This window comes from Pogona vitticeps, chromosome 2 (assembly GCF_051106095.1).
Source record: "Pogona vitticeps strain Pit_001003342236 chromosome 2, PviZW2.1, whole genome shotgun sequence".
In the NCBI taxonomy this organism is placed as follows: domain Eukaryota; kingdom Metazoa; phylum Chordata; class Lepidosauria; order Squamata; family Agamidae; genus Pogona; species Pogona vitticeps.
Window position 1 is genome coordinate 214,865,377 of NC_135784.1, and position 15,720 is coordinate 214,881,096.

Genomic DNA, 15,720 nt, shown 5'->3' on the forward strand with positions numbered 1-15,720 from the left:
ATAAAATTTACAGGGAGCCCCACATATGTCCTTGTTCCCTCCTCTTCTCAATACTCTCAAATTTGGCTTCTAGCATAGGACATCTCCAGGAGCAAGTGCTAGTGGCCCAGTCTCATTGTTGTATATTTAGATGCTGTAAAGCAGGGGTCTCAAACATGTGGCTTGGGGGCCATTTGCGGCCTGCCAGATGATAGTTTGCGGCCCCCGCCTTTCCTGCCCCCCCAAAGCGTCCACGCGTCCTCTGCTGTCAAGAGTAAAAAAAAGGCCCGCCTTGCTCGCTGGCTCTCTCACAAGACAGCGCCTCTTGCACCCTCCATCCGGAACTGCAGCCTGCCAGCCAGCCAGCCTGTCTGCCGGCTGGCAGGCTCCAGTTCCGGATGGAGGGTGCAAGAGGTGCTGTCTTTTGGGAGATCCGGCGAGCGAGGTGCGCTGCCAGCCCTTTCCCCCAAGTGCCTGAGCTGCCGCCGAGTGATGCCTGAGAGTGGACCTCACTCCCAGCCTGTCCTCGAAGAGCGCCTCCAACAATGCCGTCAACAGCAGCTGCCACCGCCACCTCTTCCAGGGAAGCAGCTCTGTGGATCTCTTTCTCTCTCAGCACCCCCAGCACCAGCCCGGCCAGTACCCGGCGGTGCTTCCTCCTCCATCTTGCTTCAGCCACCTCGGCTCTGGAGGCTGCCTGGGCTCACCTCAGAAAGTTTGCTCCTCTGCTATGGTGGGGGTAGCTGCTGCTGCTGAGTGCGCTTTTTTGAGGTGGGCCCTCAGAGGAAGGTTGCCGGACCTCCGTGTGTGTGTGTATGTGTGTGTGTGCATGCCCGCAAGCACCTGTGAGGGGGCACCCTGTTCTGTTTAATTTTGCGGGTACCAATGGAGGCTTTTCTCCTTTAGCAAGGCAATTCTGTGAGGGTTTTTTTATAACAAATTTATATCGTACCCTCCCCTCCCCCGGCTAGGCTGTTGCTGGTGCTCCCTCCCTTCTCTGCTTCTTCGTCCTCCTGGTGGTGGTGGTGGTGGTAGTGAAAAAGGAGCTGGAGGGGCTCATGGCCTGCAAGGAGGGCTCACACACACACCCCTCCTCCTCGCCCCAGCCAGACTAAGGAAACTCCTGGGCGGCTTCCTCGGGCTCTTGCTCTGCTTGGGGGAAAATCTGACGCAGCCCAGCCTCACCCGGGCTCTTCCTCCAGGTAAATTGAGTTTGAGAACCCTGCTGTAAAGTAACATCAGGGCAACAGCAGCCAGGAGCTGAGGCAAGCAGGCAGACTGGAAGTGGCAATAAGAACAGGCCATGTGGAAGCAGAAGTCCAGAAAACTGGAGGAATGCTCAGAGTCACATCTCTGTTCCCAACAAGCATTGGGAATCAACTTTCTTTCTGCAACAGGAATTTAGGTCCAAGCACAGCCTATTCTGTTCCATGAGGCCTTCCAGCCCAGTCCTCCTTCAGGTGAGCACAATTTAGATGTCTCTTACTGGTAGAACTCTCAGAATAGAGAATTCTGGGACATGCATATGTCTAATCCTTCAGATGTGTTTTATTTCCAGCAGCCACCAAGACAATGTGGAGTGAGAGCAAGAAATCACAGATCACAGAAAGTCTCCACAGACATTTAGAATTATAGCATAGCATAGGCATCCTTCAGTCTCGAGAGACTATGGTAACATGCTCTGAATCGAGGAGTGTCCTCTCCAGAGCATGAAGCCTGGGTAAGGTAATATGGAGGATAGGCTGTTACCCAATCAGCAGATCCCCCCTCTCCACATTGCTGAAATGGTCCAATGGAAAGGCAAGGGCCAATACAACTGGTTCCAGCAATGTCGCAGGAGTTGGCAGAATGACACATGCTGCCTTCGGGACTCCAGCTCCGGATTTTGCCTCGAGGTTAATTCCTGAAGCCTTTTCCATGAGTGGATCTTAGCCACAAGGCAGTGGAAGTTTGAAATTGGAGTTTTCCTTCTCCTAGATGGGCTGCCTTCCATGGCTGACGAGCCCCACCTACCCAGCCTGCTCTTTAATAGTGCAAAAGTATGATCTGATCCATTTAGAATTAGCAGCAAATAATTCCCTCAACTACCTGGTCAAAGTGCTGAAGGCTGAAAGTGAGCCAGGTTGTCTTGTCACTTGGTGTAGAAAAGCTCAGCAATGCTTTGCCCTGCCCTGACAATAAAAATACTTCAGATTAAATTACCACTAATTTACTGCCTTTTAATGATATCCAGAATCTGCCTCACTTCACCAAACAGTGGGCCTTGTTGAATAAGGTGAACTTCAGTGTTAGAGACATGTTGATTTGTATTCCCGCACTGAGCAGCGGATTGGGCTCAATGGTCTTATAGTCCCCTTCCAACTCAATTATTCTATGATTCTCTGATTCTATATCAGGAGAAGCAACTGCCACAGGGGAAAGGTGCTGTTCATTATTATTATTTTTTCTGCAAACAGTTATTCAGATCAGTGCTTGGGAACATTACTTTAAAAAAACAGTCCTCCCAGAATCTCCCTGATAGCTTGTTCATTGGCCAAGCTTATTAAGAGATTCTGGGATTTATAATTCAAAAAGCAATTAGTTTTGCCAAACTCTGACAGATTACCCAATTAGAGCTTTGTGACTCGGAGATGATTGACATGCTGCACTTTCTGGAATACAGTGAAGTGTGGCACAGATTTATCCCACCTCACCTGGCTCTTTTTAGAATTGGACCCATAAGCTGCAATGCATCCATCTCCAAACAGTGAGATGCTTCGGCTGTTTCTGCTTTGTGCTTGCTCAGCAGGGTTGCTAAAGTGGCCGACCCAGGATACGTATCAACAATTTGCATCTATTCCTGCATGTTAAGAAGGATGGTGCAAAATTAGCCACAGTTTTTCTTAGACGCTGCCGTTCAATTAAACTCAGTGTATGTAGAGTATCTCTCCCAGAGGTACTCTATGTGCACTGCATTAACTAAGCAACAGTATATATTTCAGGTTAGATAATGTGCCTTTGACAGTCATTTGCACTTGCGGCGATTTTCTCTTAACTGACTGTGATGGGCCAAACCTCTTCTCTCCATCCTATCCTGAAGGAACTTTGAGCAAAGAATGTGGCTAAGCAGCTGCCCAAGTGCCATTTCTACACATATTTTAGACTAACTCAGCCTTTTAGAAACCACCTAACATTTTAAAAAGGGAGGTTACTCTGAATACAGGAAGGGGGAGGGAGTGCTAGCCTCCACCTGCTCTGTTTTTGCTCTCCACACATGGAGAGTGGCTGTCTGAGAAGACCCTATGTTATGCATGGGGCATGTGCCCATGATTTGAGACCTGGCATCCCAACTGCAAAAAGAGACCTGATGTGTAAGGGAGATGGTTAGTCTCATGTATGGAGAGTGCCAGTTCAGGGGAGAGGACTCACCCTCTCCTCCACTGGTACCCTCTGTGTGGGGAGAGAGGTCTCCATGGTCACTCATGCATTTGGATTTAACATTCTTACAGCCGCCTGCCTAGGAGGGCTCCAGAGAACACAAGCCCCAAGTCCTTCAACATCTACTGGTTGATCAGATTGAAGTTCCTTCTTTGGAAACTCCACAGTTTTTCCCCACCAAGGAACAGCTCTTTCTTTTGAAGAGGCTTTCTTTTTGTCTTCATATAACTAGCAAAGAGGCAATGTGGGCTTCAGCTACGTTAGAAATGTGGGCCTTTTTTTCCTATTCCTACCTTAGGCTCATGATAAATTTAGTTGACCATTGGTAGCTTCTAAATTGTTCTCTGGTGCTTTAATAAATGTATTGAGTTAGATGTGCTGCGATTTTTTAAAATCCATTAATGAATTTTAAAGCATTTAAAACTTTAAAAAAGATTTAGAAAAATAAAACAAAAAAAAAGCCAGCATCTAGGGAGCTACTAAAAGCCTGCCTGAGGAGGTGGGACTTCAACTGTTGGTGAATTGGAGGCCAGTCTAGCCAATCTACCGTAGTTGCATTCCACAATTTGAGAGCAGCCACAGAGAAGGCCTTCTCTTGTTTCCCTGTCAAATATGCCTGCGATGGCAATGGGACTGGGAGGAGGGATTCCTCTGAAGATCATAAGGGCAAGGAAGGCTCATATGGGGAAATTTGGTTTTTCAGATAGCTTGGACCCAAACCAAACAGGGCTTTTTATCTGTCATATATGTGTATATCCCAGTGCTAAATGTTTGGATTTTGATGCAGGTACATTTAACTTGATTTCTGGAAATGGGCAGTAGCACTGTCTCCTTCCCACAGGAGACTCCCAAACATCTTGGAAATGCAACATGAAGAATCAGGGATCCTTCATGAATGGTGTTACGTTTACCCCGTGGGCCCTGCTTGTTTCACCAAACACAGAGCTCACGAAGGTATCCCAACACGCCCTTTAACACACTGCCACCAGTTGATCTCTTTATCAACCTATATCTCCTATGAAAGACTGAGGTCCATTCAGTACTGAACTTTTAAACAGAAACAGGTTTATTGATTACAAATTCTTTCAGGAATAATTGTTAGGCACATTCTTAAAGTTACACAAAGCTTCAGTATTTTACTTTAACCTCTCCTATCTTAATTAATACAGGTCACACTCTGACTAATCACTCCTTAAACACTCTCTCTGCCTCAAACTCCAAACTCTCTCTTCTCTCTGACTGCACTGACTAGACTCTGACTCACCGCTCCCTTCTAGTTTCTCTGGCTCCGCCTCCCAACAGCTCTCATTGGTACATGCCAATAATCTTCTACCTGAGCCAAAACAGGGTGATCTCTACAAATGGAGTAAGCTCTGCTTCAAGTCTGATGAAGGCACCTTCTTTGAAGGACACTCTTCCCAACCATGGTAAGCAGGATCTAATGATAAATGTGCAGAACAAACTCAACCTTTGCTTGAAAAAACAGAAATCACAGTGCCGGCTGCTAAATTAATTAGGATTGATCCCCACATTTAGTTTAAAGCTGGTGACAGATGCATTATAGACCTATCATCTACCAATTTGCTTCCTCAGATAAGCCACAAGAGGGCGTGCTAAGTGATCATGATTAATTGATCACATATGGGAAATGGCTATCTCCCATCTGCTATCCTTTGACAGATGCCACTCTTATCATGTCAAATGAACCCTTGAGGAATTTTAAGTGAATGGAATCAGCAGTGGAGAAGGAACCGTTGCATTCATTCCCCCCCCCCCCCGACACACACACACACACTTCCAAGTTTCTTCTCCACCAGAGTCCCTAGGATTATAAAACAAGATGTAACAGTAAGAATTACCTGAGATTATGGATCCAGACTCATAAGTACTTTTCAGCATTAACAGTACCACTCCACCTCATTAAGCCAATGAATCTGGTCTCTGTTTCTCCTAATATTAGATATAACATGACAGATAAAGGGAGCTGTGTGTGTCGTGTGGGTAGCTGAAACTCATTTTCCTTGAATGATTAAACATATCTGTGTGAGTGGCAACAACTATTCAAAGAGACATTTGTGTCAACCTGGGACAAACAAAGTCCCACTTCAAGTCCCACTGAAATAAGAAAGATGAAATACTCGTGGCTTAAATTATCTCCTGATAGTTTCTGCGAAAACTAAGTACAATTCAGCCCACAACAAATGTCTGTGAAACGTTTGCCTGTGGAACAAAAGCATAAGCTATATGATGTCATGAGGTATTTGTAATACCTTGAGGAGGGGGTGGAGTTTAATTCCTTTATTTCTCATATGATTCACAGAACCATCTATAAAGCACTATAGGTCAATCTAGTGTAGAATGCAGTAAAATTTAAGTATGGTTTTATAAAGCCTTGTGGTTATATGTGCCAAATTAACTCTAGTGTTTTACACTCACTGTGAGATTAATTGTGAATTAGGCCTTTGCCTTGGGTCTGTGTTGAGGAGCAATAATTGTACAGGAAAATGGGCCAATGTGGCTGAATTCAGAATGCAGGGCTATAGAGTGGCATGAGGACACTTGATGTCATTACAAAATTCCGTTATATGTCCATCACTCCTCCTGTACACCTAACAATCCTTGTTTCACACTTCAGCATTACAAAATTTTGCAGTTATGCTGTTTTGTCAGATACTGCGGCTGGAACATAATAGAATATAATAGCCCCTCTTTACCAATTTTGCATTTAAGATAGGCCTCACTTGGAGAAAGATTTTTAAGTGCATCTACTTACACTTCAGTGAGACAGGAAATGATGCTTTTAAGTGCCTTCTTGATTAGGGATGCTGTCAGGACTGGCTTGTCATTAATTAGGATGTTTTCAGGACAAACGAGACAAACCTTGCTGTGCACCTGCATGCACTTGAACTGGGAGAAAGAGGTTAATGGATTTGAGAATAAACCAAATTCCTATGAAGTAAAAGCGGAAGACTGAAAACAGGATCATAAAATCTACTCTTGATCCAGTTTCCACTTTCCATCACCCTAGAATGATACCCCATCCCCACTTCAGAAAGGGAAAGGTCTTTCTTGAGACTGAAGTGATGAAGAAGTGTGGACAAAACCAAGATTTTAGCACACCTGTTATTACATGTGTCCATCCAAAAGCAATAGGTCTCAGCAAAGACACAGTGGGTGTTCTTTCTAACCCAGGTCTTATTTCACACAGAAAATGGATTTTTCTTGGGTTACTTTGGGCAAATTACCTTGCCAGGACCAAAGGCAAATGTAGGTCAATATCTTCGTATTGTAAATCCAGGAAGGAAGCCACAGCTGGTTGAGAGTGGGTAACTTTCAAGTTACAGGGAAAGTTGAAAAGTTACTCTTTTGGATTAAAATCTACAGTTCTTTCCAAGCTAAATGTAGCCAGTGGCCATGCAGGCTAGGGGATTCTGAGATTTGTAGTTGAGAAGGAGAAGCAATTTTGCCAAGCTCTGCATTAGAAGTAGTCCTGATGCTGATTTGTCTGTCCAACACAGCCTCCCGCATAGTGCCCTACCAGTGATTCCCAGCCTTGAGTAACCCAGATATTCTCGGACTGCAACTCCCAGAAGCCCTCACCACTACCTAGGCCAACTGGGGTTTCTGGGAATTGCAGTCCAAGAACAACTGGATTACCCAAGGTTGGGAACCAATGTCCTCTACTATTAAAGGACTAGTTGTGCAAAAGGTCACATGGTCACTCCTGTAACCAGCTGCATAGTTTTTTGCACGACCATTTGCACAGCCACTTGCACCATGGTTTCATCCAACATGACTAGGATAGCAGGATTGTTAATTTCTGTAGCATTGTGTTGGGTTTAGGCCTAGGACTAACTTTCTTTCACATTTATGCTTTGTTTTTCCATTCAGGCGGAAAGTACAGTGTGATGATCAAACTGGGAGGTCTGGACCACTTACGGCACTTTCTGCAGAACATTTGATTTGTCTTTACTGTAAGGCGTTGCCCCTCCCTTCCCCTCGTTTGTCTATCTGCATTCAAACCTCTAATGATACACCACATGTTTCCTCAACACAGTTTGAAGCCTACTGTTAAAACTGCAAAGGAAGATGTCCCCAGGCCAGCAAGCAATTTCCATAATCTCCAGTGAGCAGGCATTCCAAAGAGCGGCACCTGCACGTGTTCCACCTGTTCACAGAGCTATAAGCAGATCTTGCATGTCTTTAACCAAAGCTTCATTAAAGCATTATGTTGTATACAGAATATTTTCTTCCTGGGGAAAGCTGGGTGACAGCCAAGAAAAGATGTAGCAGAGAAATGTATAGGAGCATGCCTGCCTGCACACACATACATAATTATATAGGCAGGGAAAGAAAACCTTATTATCTACTAATGCCACCAACTCGCCTGCACTTGTTAATTGCACTGTTTGTGCAGGAATGGAAATCTGCTCCTCCTCAACAAAGGATTTTTGTTTTATTTTTCCAGGAGACCCGTGAAGATAACGGTAGTCTGTGATCTGTCATCTGTGACAGGCATCAGAAACATTTTGCCAGCAGTGTATCAACAAGGTTTACAATAGCTTATAATTTGCCTGCTTTTTTTTCTCTCCCCTCCCTTTCTAAACTAGTATGTCAGCTGCATTTTTATGGTTCCACAAATCTGTCAAAATGAAGGAGGACAAAAATATGATTTACTGTTCTCTCTTTCCAGGATGTGTTTCCCTGCTCTTGTCTGGACTGGCCCAGCACACATTCCCAGTTCATAGTGAGCTACATACAAGAGTGTTTTAGAGCCAGGGCTCCCAAAGTATAAGTGACAGGACTTCCTCACTGATGGAAGCCATGGTGTTCTCTGCCAGTCTCACCCATCCTCACGCAAGTCTCCCATTTTCTCATAGCTCGGATGCAATAGCAGTATGTATGGATTTTCTCAGCAACAGTTTGTTGTTGTGACTTATTCCTGTTTTAATGCAAAGTATTCCCCAGTAGCTTGGTTCTGAGTGTGCAATTAGGACCCATTAGCTTTACAAAAGACCAGCTCCTCTAGAAAACAAGTAGGACAGATTTTTTAAATATACAAAACACATCTGCCTATATTTTTGCACACTTCATAGGCTCATAGGTGTGGATGCTGTCATGTTGGTCATCTCCATTTCAAAATGTATCACCTTATTACGTGCAATCACGTAGAGCAATAGATCACAAGTTTGATTGTTTGTTGAGTGGGTTCAATTTGATCTATTTCCTGGAGATCACACAACACATAGGAAAATGTGCTCCACCACAACACCGATCCATGCCCAATCTGGACCTTTTATGGTCCGGTTAAAGGGCTTTTATTTTGGGGGGCTGAGTTGGAGTGATCCCCTGACAGAAAGAAGGGTCACTTTACATAGGACTAGTCCCATTAAAACAACCCTTTCTGGTGCAATCAGGTACACACCTTTGAAGCCATTTGATTACATTGTAAGATGTAGTTAGCAGAAAAGAAATCAGAATTCCAGACAATGTGTAAATAATATATTAACACAGAACAGCTCAAAGTCCCATTTAACATGGTCTTCTCACTTTACTGCAAGTACCTTTTGTGTGAAAAGGGTTGGAAAATATAGAGGTCCATCAACACTGCACTTCGTAGTATACATGTAAAGCAAAACACACAGGCATCTAAAGACACAGGCCAGAATCCTGCTTACAAATGCAGAATATGCCCGCTCTGTGGCCAGAGCATTTCCATCACTGATCTCCAGTTTGCACTTATGCAACCCAAAAATCACCCCATTCAACATAATAGGGCTTTCCAGTTTTTGCAAGGGGTTTCAAAAATAATTGGAAAATTGCAGCTGCACTCTAAATGGCTGTACAGTTGCCCAAACTAACAGGAAACCAGTTATAATGTACAAAGAAGCTAGAAGATTCCTAAAAGAAGATCAACACACAAGTTGCCAAGGTCTTTTGTTGTTGTTTTTTCCTTGAACCTAGCTAATTATTACTTCTTTGTCCACTGAAGGAAGAGCTGTTCTTATCATGAGGCAGCCACCTCAAGCATACAGATATCGGATGTGATGAAAAGACAGCAAATTGTTTGCTGTTTAATGTACAGTAGGACTGCAGTATCCATAGAGGATCAGTTCCAAGTCCCCCACCCCACACTGCAGATGCTGGAATGTATGGATAGAGAAACCCTATATATATAGCATAGCCTCTGGTCCGCTTGAGTGGCCAGTTCTGGTAATACACCTTGGAAACACATACAGAAGAACCCCTGTATCTGCAGGGGATCAATTCAAGCCCCCCATGAATACTGAAAACCACAAATTATAGAAAATGCTATACAGAACAGTCTGTTGGACCCAAGACTCTCTTGTACCTGTAATTTTTATCTTGATGGGGTCTATGAGTAGGAACCAATTTGAAGTCTTCCTTTGTTCATCAACGTGCTGAAGATGTCTCTCTCTATATACATACATACATATATACATATATACATATATACATACATACATATATACATACATATCCCTCCCTCCCTCCCTCCTTCCCTCTCTGGAACATAGAGGAAGCTGCCTTGAACTGCCGGGAGACTAGGTGAAATGACACTGGCTTACATATATAGTGTAGTGTTTTATTCCCTCTAGTGACCAGTTCTGATAATTACATCTAGAAAATCCTTACTGTATTTATAGGTGTGGTTTTTTTCACACAATATTTTAGTACCTCTATTTTCAGACCATGAATAAGTGAATCAGAGGATACTGATCCTATGGATAAGGGGGTCCTGCTGTATTTCTGGGTTTTTTATTTACTATTTTTCAGGCAGTGGATAAGTGAAACTGTGAGTACTGATCTTGCAGATAGGGCAGTCCTGCTGTATTCTAATTAATTATTTTACAACCAGGGAAGGAAGAAGAGCTGGTGGGCCTTTCTGCCTCACATGCCAAAATAACTAAATTGGCTTTAAACTGTATGCAGTGCTACTTGAATAGGTAAGGAATAGAGAGAGCATGTTTGTTGCTCCACCTCAGACAGCAAAATATTTTGGGCTGGTTAACTCAATTGACAGCATGTGGCCTATAAGGCATAATGGTTCTTTATACTATGGCCAAAAAGGTTAATGAAACCATCATACAGCTACTACCATTCAGTGACATGTCTGCCCTGCAATGCAGCCTTCTCCTTTCACAAATCTGTTGTCTTCAACTAGTATTCATGCCTTCACCCTCCTGGCTTAATTTGATGAGGCTGCCTTTCAAATGTGAATAACAAAGCAGCCTCCTTTAAGTTTGAGAAATGCTTTGGGAAATGAGCCATCCCATGCATTGCTTTGTTAGTCCTTGATAGAAAACAGTCCCAGTGACTTCATTACTGGAATCTTGATCACCCTGGCGCTTAGGCTAATGCATTGGGCTAAAGATGGTTCCACACCATGCACACTAGCTGGAGCTTCCTTAAGCTATACAATCTGTATGGGGTTTAAAAAGATGCAATTAAGAATCCTATTAGGTGATGCAAATAATGATGGTGTGAGATCAATTTCCCCAATGTAAAGGAATTGAGCTTTTGCGTGGGGGGGGGGGGGCGGGATGAGAAGGGTGCAGGTCATAAACCTAGTCCTAGTCAGGCAGTCATCCTGAAAGCATGTAGGGCTCATAGGATGGCTGTTGATGCCCTGATCGCCAGATATCCACCCTATGACAGTACCTGGCGTTTGTTCTAGCCACTCTGAAACATGAGCTTTCACGTCCTGAGCATATGTTAGACTCAAGCTCCAGCTACAAACCCTTAGGGAAACCTCAGTTCCAAGCACTCCCAGCCTAGCTCTGACCAGGAACTCCAAGATGGTGCCCTTTTCCTTGCACACCAGGCTAAGAATGAAGTAGGCAGCCACCCCACAACTACTAAAAGAAGACATGGTAGATAGTCCAGGGGTTCCGGTTAGATTTAATTTAAAAAATCCCTACTTACTAACCACATCTTTGTGTGGAGAAAAGTTAAATTGTATTGTAAATTTTTAAAATTAATAAAAATAAAAAGTTAAACTGTATTGTAAATAAAACCAAGAATAGATTTTTAAAAAGGCAAAATGTTATGTAGTTATCCACCAGTTATGTCGGTATTTTTTTTCCTGGTCACATGATGCAGGGTCAAAACCAAGACATTCTCCCAGCTGGGGCTGTGTTATTTTGTACCTTTGTACTTTTGTTGTACTCACTAGAATTGCCTGTGTGCACAACTTGCTCTGCTTCTGTTGAGAATTGAAGGCTGGGGGAGTGGGGGAGCAGGAAAGCTGTGCAGAGAGCAAATCAAGCCCGCCCATGCAATCACACAGAGGGAGACTTGTTTCTGATATATTGATTTATTGATAAATATTATTTTTTTAATTGCTAAATTGCCCCTTGAAGCAAAAGAGAAAACCAACGGTACCATGGTGTAGCCAGCCATAACTATTCAAACAGGAAGAAATGAATCGTTTTGCTAAAAGTTCTTGGGACGTTCATCCCGGGATATAAGCCATGTGACCATGATTCAGTATAAACAGGGGTATGGAAAGTGTCGGAAGAACTAGAAAACATTTCCCTTGTGTGACCAGGGTCTCAGCCAAATCACTTCTTAATCAGGATTCTGCTAAGCCAAATAAGTCTTCTCATGAGATAAGAAAGGAGATGCTTTGATCTTTAGCAGCTGAAGACCATCCCAAGAGAGATGGCTAGAAATCATGCTCTCAGGCGTAGTCTCACTCAAAACAGAACCCATCTCCCATGTTCCCACAAGTTCTCAGTGTCTTCATACACACATTTTTACTGATGTAAGCACACACACACACAGGCACTCCTGAACATCTTCCCATGTTCCACACAAAGATCTGCAGAGGTGCTGTAAGCACGTTCAGTTGAACCCACTTACAGCATTTCCATAATTACTGTTCTTTGTCTAGGCTACAAATCATGGAAATGCTACATATTTGTATGTTTGACTGAAAACACACAGTCTATACATATTTTTCTGCTGGGATAAAAAAAAGCTCAGCAAGGCTTCCAGGTGGGATGGAAATGTGGATGGTGGGGCTTATGGACATTCTGTGTCTGTACTGCCTTCAGGCCAAACACCTAAATAGGGCTCCTGTTCCATCTGATATTGACACCGTTTTGCAATTTATATGTGCAAATGCACACACATGTGATCCATATGCACACACATTGGTCCTTCTGTACATGACTTGCCTAGGGATACACATTTTTTGTCCAACATCAGAAAACATGTCAGTTTTGCATTTCATGTAGAACTGATTTTTTTTTCTCATTATAATTGACAGGTGGGTGATTTACCTGTGAAGACAGATGTGGGGAAGGGACCCAGACTTTGGAGAGAAATGTATTGTGTTGCTAAGCTAGAAATCCCCTACCACACCAAACAGAGAATGAGAAACAGAGGATCTCTTGAAGATGATCGCAGACAAGAAAGGAGCATATACTGTAATAGGAAAGTTGAAAATATGTGAATGTTTGGTTCACATTCTTAGAACTATTTGATAGGTACCTTAGATCTGTGAAGATATGAAAGCTGTTATCTAGAAGCTATTTTCCCCATTCATTCCCCTCGCCCTCTGTTATCCTTTTCCACCACCCCGATCTTTTGTTGTTTGTGTATTTTAGTGGTGTGTTTTTCAAATGTCTGTATGTGTGGCTCAGCAATATGTCACGGTAGTTGTTGGTGCTAAGGCGGAGGTGAGTGAAATGTAAGGAGTTCGAGATACTGGTTTGTTCTTTGATAAAACGAATACAAATTTAAAATAATATTTTAAAAATAAAGCTAATATATTTCATGTTGCTGGGTCAGAGCCACACAACATAAATAAATTCTTTGACAGTTGGGGTTCAAATCACATGTTTAGGTAATTTTTTTCCTGTTATGATGTTGTCCCTTCAGACACACAAACCTTTCAAAGCTGCCAGACTGAGAGGTCACACTTGGGTCACACTATTTTTATCCCTATTCTTGACAAAACAAAAGCAGGTTAATTTGCCAAGGGTGGATTGAGATATTAGAATAAGCAGTCAGGTTTTTTCCTCTTAAGGAAGACTGCTTCTAATTATATATTAACTGCATTATCTAGTTCAGCCCTGGGCTCCCTTTTTCTGTTACTCTGATGTCAGTGAAGGTTAACAGTCTGAGGTTGAGAAACACAAGGTTATATAAATATTAAAAACAGTGAGGATGTTTATTTGTCTAATGCATAGTGAATGATGTTAAACTATTATATACTGGTAAGACTTTGGGGCATTTAGTATTAATTATTCTTTTTATTATGATAGTTATTACCATGTTATAGTTTTCCTCTATATTGTAAGTTTCCAGTTTGTTTCCATTTAATTCTGTCCTATGGAATCCTATGATTTGTAGTTTGTGAAGTACTTAGAATGCTCAATTGTGATTCAGGTGAATTCACTAGACATAGAATTCTAAGTCCCTCGCCAAACTATGAAGTCCAGGACTGAGCAGGAGATAGCCATGGCAGTGACAGTGGAATCAAACTTTTATCACTGGCCAAAATCCTGTCGAGTAGCATAATAAATCTCAATAGAATAAGGCCACTGAAACAATGAGAAATTTGGTGAGTCAACTCCTCTGTAAATTCTATTGATTTAAATGGGCCTACTCTAATTGTGACTTACTTTAGCACAGTAAATTACAGTTACAGTGTAGTCTCAATTGAATCAATGGAACATATGAAGAAGCTGATTTACCAAATCCATGTTGATTCAATGGGCCTACTCTAGTGATTATGCTAACCAACAGAATTTTACCCTTTGCGTCATGCAGCATCTGGATTCATATCAGGTTCGGAAGAGGTAGAGTTTTCCAGGTTTTTCCTGTCCTATGAATACTGAGGGTTTTTTTTTTCTATCCTGAAACTTTCTGAAAAATCGGGCCTGGATCAAGGAATGGATTTGCGAGAAACATCAGCAGCAGTCCGTAAGTTAGGCTTTCTGTAATCAGCCTATACTTTTGTCTGTTGAATGAGTTTGTGTTCTCTTTAAGAAGAAAGAAGACAATTTCAAAGATAGGCCAGATTTCTATTCAGTATTTACTTCAGGTTAACACAGTGTAAATTTCACTGGTGACTTGCCACAAGTTAAGAAGTCAATGTAGATATTCACTGTCATGTCTCAGGTGGCACAGCTTGGCAATAGCAAATGCTTACACTGATTCCACAACCTATAGTAAATGACCATTGAAATGTAGGCCAATTGATTTATGCTGACTGGTGTAACTTACAGTATTCTAATCAAAATTTATAATGAAAGTTTCTCTCTTTAAACCATGAGCTGCTACTTTAAATGTTTTCATGACTTTATGAGCCAGTCTCTCATAAAAGTTCCACTAGCAGGACCTGCCAGACAGTTTTTGAAAAACTAAGTCAGAAGCATTAATTGCTTACCATATACGTCCATAGTTGGAAGTTATTTATGACCATGTACCTTTGGGTTAATGTGCATACATTTATCCTGTTATTTCAGACATTCCCTGGCAGAACATGCCAGCAAACCTTATGGAAGTTTTTGCCTTGCTCACTTTCATTCTATGGAAAATGTGCCTTTCTGATCAAAACAAATTTTCAGTGGTTCTCCCACCTCCATATACTAAAGGAATCTAACAGGTATTAATTTCTGATTCCACTCAAATTTATCTCTCATTCCATTTTATTTAATAGCAAAGGTATAGAATACACAATTATATTTACTTCCTTCCCCAATTGTTAGGAATTGGTTTAGTGATGAAGCAAAAAATTTCCACAACAGTTCCTCCAGAGAGAGCAGAAATGGTATTGGAGTAGGTTAACATAATGCATGGAAATAGTGCACATTACTGTGACATCATGCATCTGGCTGAACACATGAAAGTGAGGAATGAATATGAGAAGCAGGGACTTCCATGCACTAGGGGACTATTTGATAACTGTTTCATTCATTCTAAACTCTGTGATCTAACAGTCACACAGAAATTGGTCATTTTTCTCATTATCTAGAGCCACATGAACTCAACAAATATGAAAAGTTTATTATTTCTTTGGAGAGGTGCATCAAGTGAGAAAGATGTCTGTTTTCCATAGTGCATGATATTGCTTACCTGTGTAGCTTCGTATATATACCATGCATTCTTTATGATTAGGCACTAGAGAGTAAACATGGGTCTAACGTGCCTGCAGGATGTCTGACATATCTTGAAGGATGTACCAGTGGGGGAGTGAAAGCACTTTAACTGTAAGCAATATGCTTACAGAGCATGGACAGAGTTCCTACTCCAGTCCTCTGAAGATGCTGGCCACAGAGACTGGTGAAA

The 15,720-nt window shown here is 42.2% G+C and overlaps 1 long non-coding RNA gene across 1 annotated transcript; it reads left to right on the forward strand.

Moving 5' to 3' along the window:
• The first annotated feature begins 1,019 nt into the window (after positions 1-1,019).
• Positions 1,020-15,420, forward strand: LOC144586310 (uncharacterized). Its single transcript, XR_013541075.1, has 2 exons — positions 1,020-4,823; positions 7,288-15,420. It is a non-coding gene; the product is annotated as an uncharacterized LOC144586310 (long non-coding RNA).
• Positions 15,421-15,720: the final 300 nt, after the last annotated feature.